We start from the raw sequence: 8013 nt of genomic DNA, 5'->3' as shown, positions 1-8013 counted from the left end.
CTGAATGAAGATATGACATCACATTATTCATACTTAATTCCTTGCCTTGGGATAAATTCCAAGTTCATTAATATACCATGAAAGCCCATTTTATCAGCTAAGGCTTGATTAATTCTCCTTTTTTTCCCTTTATTCTTTGGAGCTACTTTTAGTTACCCTATACTCCACCACACACACACACACACACACACACACACACACACACACACACTCCATACCCTGTTCATAATATTCTCTCTAGTTAGACTAGCTTCTCCTTCTTCCTCACAAAGCTAAATCATATGAATCCTTAAAAAAATCCGTTTAGGTACTATGCTCAAGTGGCCTATTACAAAGTTTTACATTAGGGTATAGCACTTTTTCTCCATATTCTCTTTATATACTATATTGAAATTTATGAATAAATTTATGTATACATAACAGTATACATTTGTTCCCATTCTACTAGAATATAATCTTCTTTAGCTCAAGGGTACTAGAGCCAGTACGTATCTCAGCAATCAGAAGACTGTAGGTCCTCAATATGTGTTAAAATGAGAATAATGTAGCTCCCAAGAAAATATAAGATCTAAAATGTAGGCTCATTGGCCATATTAAATTTAGAATATTCAGTAGCACTTCTGCTCTGGACCTATATATCAAATTATTTGTTACATGGGTTATATTCTTCTCTGGTTGAATTCCATGACTGAAAATATTAGATGGCAAGTGCCAGGGTATGGCAAACATCATCTGTTGCCTAATCATACCTGATTCAGTTGTAACTATGGGCTTCAAAGAGGCAGGCAGGTGAAGGCTCTCATTCATTTGAACGCAAGCTCTTTGCGTCTTTTTTCTTTTAAAAAATCTGAATTGCTTACCTGTTCCTGTTCCTTACCCGTTGATCCTATTCCCACACTGGCATTTGCACTGAATTCTGATTTTATTCTGATTATCTAGAGTGGAGGTCAGCCTTGTTTTAAGATTTGGATTGCCACATGACCCACAATCCTGCCACTCATAGTCCTGCCTTTATGCAGAACAGCTGCCTTGCTATGAAACAAAAGTTTTGATTCGTTCTTTAACACAGCGGTGTCTAATTTGATTTCCTAAGCATCAGTACTGGATCCTAACCTTCAAGTTCAGTAAATAGTTCACAGAAGATAAAAAAGGGGTCTACTTCCTGAATAAGTGTATCTTTTCTTGATTAAAATTTTTCTTTTGAGAAATACTCACTAGACATTGAATAACATAATAAAAATAGTTTCTTATAACAAAATTGTTTAACTTCTTCAGACACAATGGAGGAAGAAAGAAGACAGACAGAAAACAACTTCCTAGTAAAATTTCATATAACTATGACGCTCCTTTTAAACCTTCAAAAGACTTGGTTACTTTTCCAGATTTGACCTTTCCCAATTTTGGATACACATTGTACAATAATTCCCATGGTGCAATCTAACAACATTGAGTGCCCTCTGAATACCTAGTACTGAAATTGACCTAAGGTTCTGAAATATATTAACCCATTGCGGGTAAGAGAATATACTTTGAAATAACTTCATAGTCAGTTTCATGATGGAATTTTACAAATACTAATTTTCCAAATTCAAAAATATGGTATTTATTAATTCAATAAATGTTTATTAAGCATATATTTGATCTAGGCTTTATGCAGGATACCAGGGATATAAAAATGAACAAGGTATGTACTCCTCCTCTTAGACCTACAGATATAGATAACTAAATAAATAACCAAAAATTATATAAGTGATAAGGAAAAAATAGTGTTCCTACTGCAAATAGCAACAACACATAACCTGGTTTAGGGGTTATCTGGAATGAAGTGCTTCCTAAGAAAGCATGAAGAATAAGAAGGAGAATGTAAGTTCAGTAGAAAGGACAAAGAGTGAACATCAAAATTATATCTGGCTAAACAGTGGGATCAATTAAGAATCATGATAAAAATTAGAGTAACTTACAGAAAACTTCTGAAAGAGAAACTTCTCTGACAGGTGTTGATTTAGAAAATCACTTTTTCTCATCTATGCTCACAGATAGCTTGAATTTTTACCCCAAAAGGAAAGACTGAGCTTTCATAATATGAAAATTATGTTTCTCAGCATTGCTGAAAATAGGAGATTATGTGAGGGGAAATTCCATTATCTCAGCCAACACAAATGTTCAAGAATTCTAGCTATAAAAGAATGCTAATCATCCTAATTATCCAGATGTTGTTCCTTTGGATGAAAAAAAAAAAAAAAAGGAGAAGAAGGAGGTCGGGGGTGGCTGAGAGTCCTGATGTCACTGCCATACTGTCTCAATGATGGAAAATAACTAGTCCAGGGAAGAATAAAATGGCCTGTCTTACCGCCTAAGCTTTGTCCACGGAATGAAATGTTAGCTAATAGAAACGGCTGTCATCTGCTGTACAGAGTGGAGAGGGAGGGGAGAGGGACATATCTCAACTTACATGTGAATCGACACCATTCAGACATGTCTGTCCTGGCTCTCAACCCTCTTTTCAGCCTGGAATGGAAGTTGATGTGTATAAATCTTCCCTAATGGATAGGGTTGTCCACAGTTTGCCATGCAATTCCCTGACAAGAGATTCAACATTCTGTCTGACAAGAAAAACAAAGTCAGAACTTTCTGCTTATTCAACCAGGAGACAGGGAGTCACCCTGTCTCCTGATAATTTTTGCTTCCTCTGCTCCAATTCCTACCCACAAACCCAATTATGATCAAATCTACCATTCAGTGAGAAAGAAAACATGGTAAAAAATGATAAAAATTTAAAACTTCATTTGGTCCTTTCTGGATTACCCAGTGATTTGCATAAATTATGCTTGATGACCTGAAACAGTATTTTTAACTTTGTAAAGCCACGTGACACTTTCTTCAAACAAAACTTTTTGAGCAAGTCCATATATAAAACAGATGAAGTAATGCTGCATTGGTTCAGCTCTAGCCCTTGTCTAGGGACTGTAAAGCCTAAGCAGTCTCATCACCCTGAGCTAGGCGCCAGGGAGCCACAGTCCCATAAAGAAGCCATCTCAGATCCATAAGGATTGTCCCACCTGTGTCTCTTATTCTTGCTTGCTTCAGTCACCACTGCTAACCTAGACCTCACTGGATATTTGTTTTCACCCAGACTCATCTCTAAATTTTTCAGTTCATCTCCTATTCAGACCCAATCTTTATCCTTTCCTCACTTCCTCAAGCTGCTTTCTACTGTTCATGTCTCAGAACATTTCCTTTACTTCCTTATCTTAGCTGAAACCTACTTTTCCTCTGAGAACAAAATTTTTCTATAACCTCAAGCAGTGATTGTGTTTTCTCTTCTATATCTGATTACCTCAAGGCCAGAAAGTGAGGCTGGTGTCCTCCTTGCTTCCCCTTGTGGCTTCTAGCCTATCGCCTCCTCGTCCCTTATAAAAACCACTACTCCTTTAAGATGTCCACCATCTGGATAAATCACAGTCTTACCTTACTGGCTACAGTTACTTCCCTATCTCCTTGTCACTTCCTTTATTTCATGAAAAACGTTACCACATAACTCCTTTCCACCACAACTGTTGCCATTATTCATAGTGAATTCAATATCCACATTAATGAATCATTCAACCCGCTTCTCCTTTCCTTCAAGGCTCCATTTTCTCCACATCCTCTCACCAATTCAAGTACATTGTCAAGGGCACACTCCAGACTTTGTACTTATGAGAAACTCAATTTTAAACATTCTAATATTTAATTACTTCTTCTAATCCCCCTCCCCCACCCCCATGTGCTGTGATACTCATATTGCCACAATTCTTTCATTTCCTACATATACTATTTATCCTCCTCTGTCTCCATTGTTTGCTTACCTGTCATTGTTTACATTCTCTTTGCCAATGCTCTCACCTCCCTCTGTTAGAGTCACCTGGTAAAACTCCAACTTTGAGTGTATTATATATACCATTAACCTTTCCTGTATTTGTGCCTAAACAGCTAAACATCACTGCTAAAAATTTCATAAAAATCACACCTTTAATCCTCTAACTCATTTTAATTGCATAATTATAAACCTTAAATAATAACTCAATAATGTCCAGCAATCCCACCGTAGTGTGCTAGAAAATTCAGTTTTATTCATCAAGAAAATTTTCATACTTTTCCCTCTCTCCTCAAAGTCCCTACAATTCCCTTTTCATTTACAGTCACCTGAAGACTTTACCTCAGATTTCATTAGGAAACACCAGGGCAAGTCACCAACATGGACTCTCTTCATTCTCTTATCACTGGATCTGTCTGTCAACCTGCCAGTGTCCGCACCCCTCTTCCTCCTGCTACAACAAAAGTGGCCCTCATGCCATCAAAGTCCAGTTCCACATAGTTTTCCGTACGTTCTATTCATTTTCACCATCTCAAAGACACTAATTATTCAGTTGTTCTTCTTCCTTCAACCTGAATCCCAGCATTTCAGTCACAAACTCTGAAAAGATCTATATACATATGTTTCCTCCAGTTCCTTCCTGCACTTCTCAACCTATTATAGTAAAAATAGGTTATAAATAAAAGTACAGGGTATTATATCTTCTTTAAAAAGAAAGTATCCATATGTATACATAAATTGAAAGGGTAGACATCAGAAAAGATCTAGTTCCTTCCAAGGGATGGGATTATACCTACTTATTTTCTTAATGCTTAAAGAAATCTTAGCTGGGTGCGGTGGCTCACGCCTGTAATCTCAACACTTTGGGAGGCCGAGGTGGGCGGATTGCCTGAGCTCAGGAGTTCACAACCAGCTTGGGCAACACAGTGAAACTCCGTCTCTACTAAAATACAAAAAAAATTAGCTGGGGAAAGCAGTGTGCACCTGTAGTCCTAGCTACTTGGGAGGCTGAGGCAGAAGAATTGCTTGAACCTGGGAGGCGGAGGTTGCAGTGAGCCAAGATCATGCCACTGCACTTCAGCCTGGGTGACAGAGTGAGACTCCGTCTCAAAAAAAAAAAAAAAAAAAAAAGAGAGAGAGAGAGAGAGGAAAAAAAAAGAAATGTACTGTTTGTGCAGTCTTCCATAACCACATATTTATAATAATAAAGATAGGGTATTAGCTAGAATTCTGATTTGCAAAGCAATTTCCTGCGTATTTTGTGAATGCATGTCATGTCACTAATAACCAAGTGACCTTGGGACAGAAGCAAGCACACAAAGATTCAGGACTACCCACCCTCACAATTCTAGCAGGACTTATTTGTAGCATTTTATTTAGTTATCCCATATTCGATTTCAGTGATCTGCAATTCATATGCTTGCTGCCATGACTGCCATCCTTCTTTGGAAGGAATCTCTCAGAAAGTCTCTGCCCTCAGGCTAGATTTGTCATGCCCTGATAGGCAGCTTTAAAGAGTGTGTAAATGAATAATACTCTTTGAGAATAGTGAATAGCACAAGAGAAACAAGCCAATTACATTATTGAAATATTAAAGAGAATAAAATTTTGTGATAATAGGAACAAAATACAGGTAAGAAAGAGAGAGTGTATTCTTTGGAGGAAGTAGGGAGATAGATGCACAAAAGAAACATGAAGGTTTTCTTTTAATTTCTTGGGTCATTGGTGAAGAGAGGGTAGTGGGGACATTTTCTCGCACTAAATTTATGGCTGAAGCTGTTTGTAGCTCACAGATGATGACTCCTTCAAGTGTTTCTTTTGCTATTTCTCATTCTTTAACACTTTTATTTCTCCACACAGGAATGGCAAGGTGCTATCATTCTTTAATTTGGGTGCTTCTCTGGGATGCCTTCGCTTCCTTCCCCACTCTGATTTTAATGCTTCCATGATTGGCCATTTCAGGCAGAAAATATGTTGCGAGATTTTTCACATCATAGCTCTATTAAATCAATCCTATTTGAACTCTTCCTTCTCATCACTTCACTGAAAATAACCTCCTGAGGATTGGAGGGTCTGAAAAGGGCAAAAAGCTTTAGCTATTGCTTGAAGAAAACTTTGTGTACAAAGGAAATATCAGACAGAACTACTTGTATTCACATATCATGTTTACATGTCCATTTAGGGCTGCTTTCAGAGGTCATCTGTCATAATGGCTGAACAGGGAACTGGCTGTAATGGAAAATAAGCTGAAATATACTTTATAGGAAAAGGAGAAGAAGATGCTACCCATGGTTAGTGATAACAGCAATACAAATACAAAACTATGTCTGAATGCCACTAAACTGTTTAGGATTCATAGAAGTAGATATAAGAATTTCTGCAAATATTTATCACAGGATATCTACTTTCCAATTAAAAAGATTTCCAACAGGATATCTACTTTCTTTTTTCCCTACCCCTACCCTAACCTTACATATAAAAATTAAAAAAAATTAATGCCAACACATTTAAATGATTGGAATAGCAGTTTCCCAGAATTACCTACTATAGGCAGCCCTCCATTTTCATGGACAAGATCCCCTTATCCAATGAATGCAAACTTTGTTTAACAATTGAGACTCCTACACACATCACCTGACAATAATATCAATAATACTATGCAATTGTAATGCATGTTTATGGCTTACTGTTTTCAATAATGACAAGAATAAAATTTTTGTCACTGTTCCAATCTCTCTATCAAAATCTGCTACTGCAGTATGTGAAGTTTTGTAACGTTTTTCTCAGGCATACAGGATGGTCTAAAACTCTAAGTTTTTTGTCATTTTATTTTATTTTTTCTTTTGAGACAGGGTCTCACTCTGCCACCCAGGCTGAAGTGCAGTGACATGATCAAATTATAGCACCTTGCAACTATGAACTCCTGGGCTCAAGTGATCCTCCCACCTCAGCCTTCTGAGAACCTGGAACTACAGGTGCCCACCACCATGCCCAGCTAATTTTTTAATGTTTTGTAAAAGCAGAGTTTTGTTTTCTCATAAAGGCTGGTCTCAAACTCTTGACCTCAAGTGATCCTCCCACCCTGACCTCCCAAAGCACTGGAGTTACAGACATGAGCAAAAACACTAAGTTTTTAAGGAAAATTAAAACTCCCATGTTAATGCTACAGCTTTGAGCCTCATTCTGAGCCTATGGTCTTCTCCATCATTTATTTCTTTATTTCATATTGTTATATCCCCCAATTCGCTTTCCTCTTATGATTATTTTCAACACCCTATCAGAATAGAGTCCCTAAAGTAACCTAATGCAATTATTTGTGCTTCATAGTTAATATGTTCCATAATGTGCATGAATATACTTTCCCATATCATCCCCATAATTACATGAGGCAGACAGTCCTTGAATGAACCTGGTTTTCCGGACTACAAAACCCAGAGAAGAGACGAGTCCAAGGATGTGGATGCAACATGTTGCACACCAGCATTAGGAGCCATTATGCCCATCTCTAACTGTGTGCGCTTTTCCTGACCGAGTCACCATGACTATGCACATACTACACTATGTCAGTTACTAAAACCAGTGTGTTAAGACCTCCATATGTGAATCAACAATCTAGTCATTAGAAGAGGAAGACTTAAAGTGCAGAGAAAAGTACATCTTGAGTATAGTATATAAGTCTGAAATTTGTGGGCATGAACACTGAAAAGCAAACTTAGATATTAAATAAATAGCATTTTAAAAGTGTTCTAAATGATGAGAAAACATGGACACGTAGAAGGGGCTTGGGACCTTTCAGAAGGTGGAGGGTGGGAGGAGGGAGAAGATCAGGAAAAATAACTAATGTGTATTAGGCTTAATACCTGGGTAATGAAATAATGTGTACAACAAACCCCCACGACACAAGTTCACCTACATAACAAACCTGCACTTGTACCCTTGAACTTAAAATAAAAGTTAAAGAAAGTGTTTAAAGATGTCCCAATATAGACCATAGTATTAATTTTTCTTCAAATTACACTTTGAATATTCCTACTATCTGAATTCACAAAATGAAACAACCAGTATTTAGTTTGAAAGTAGAATGCCATATTAAATAATGTTTAATTAAAAAATTGAAATATGCATATTAATCTCCAAGTCCAGAACACTTATGTATG

The 8013-nt window shown here is 37.1% G+C and overlaps 1 long non-coding RNA gene across 1 annotated transcript in view; it reads right to left on the bottom strand.

Annotated features, from left to right (window-relative positions):
* LOC139362056 (uncharacterized) overlaps positions 1 to 4966 on the bottom strand; it is a 53450-nt gene extending 48484 nt beyond the window's left edge. Inside the window, exon 1 of the long non-coding RNA XR_011620343.1 lies at positions 2453 to 4966. This is a non-coding gene — a long non-coding RNA (uncharacterized lncRNA). The remainder of the gene's footprint in view (positions 1 to 2452) is intronic.
* Between the last annotated feature and the right edge of the window lie 3047 nt (positions 4967 to 8013).

This window comes from Macaca nemestrina, chromosome 2 (assembly GCF_043159975.1).
Source record: "Macaca nemestrina isolate mMacNem1 chromosome 2, mMacNem.hap1, whole genome shotgun sequence".
Classification (NCBI taxonomy): domain Eukaryota; kingdom Metazoa; phylum Chordata; class Mammalia; order Primates; family Cercopithecidae; genus Macaca; species Macaca nemestrina.
Note: the sequence above shows the minus strand (reverse complement) of the source record. Positions and strands in the feature narration are given on the sequence as shown.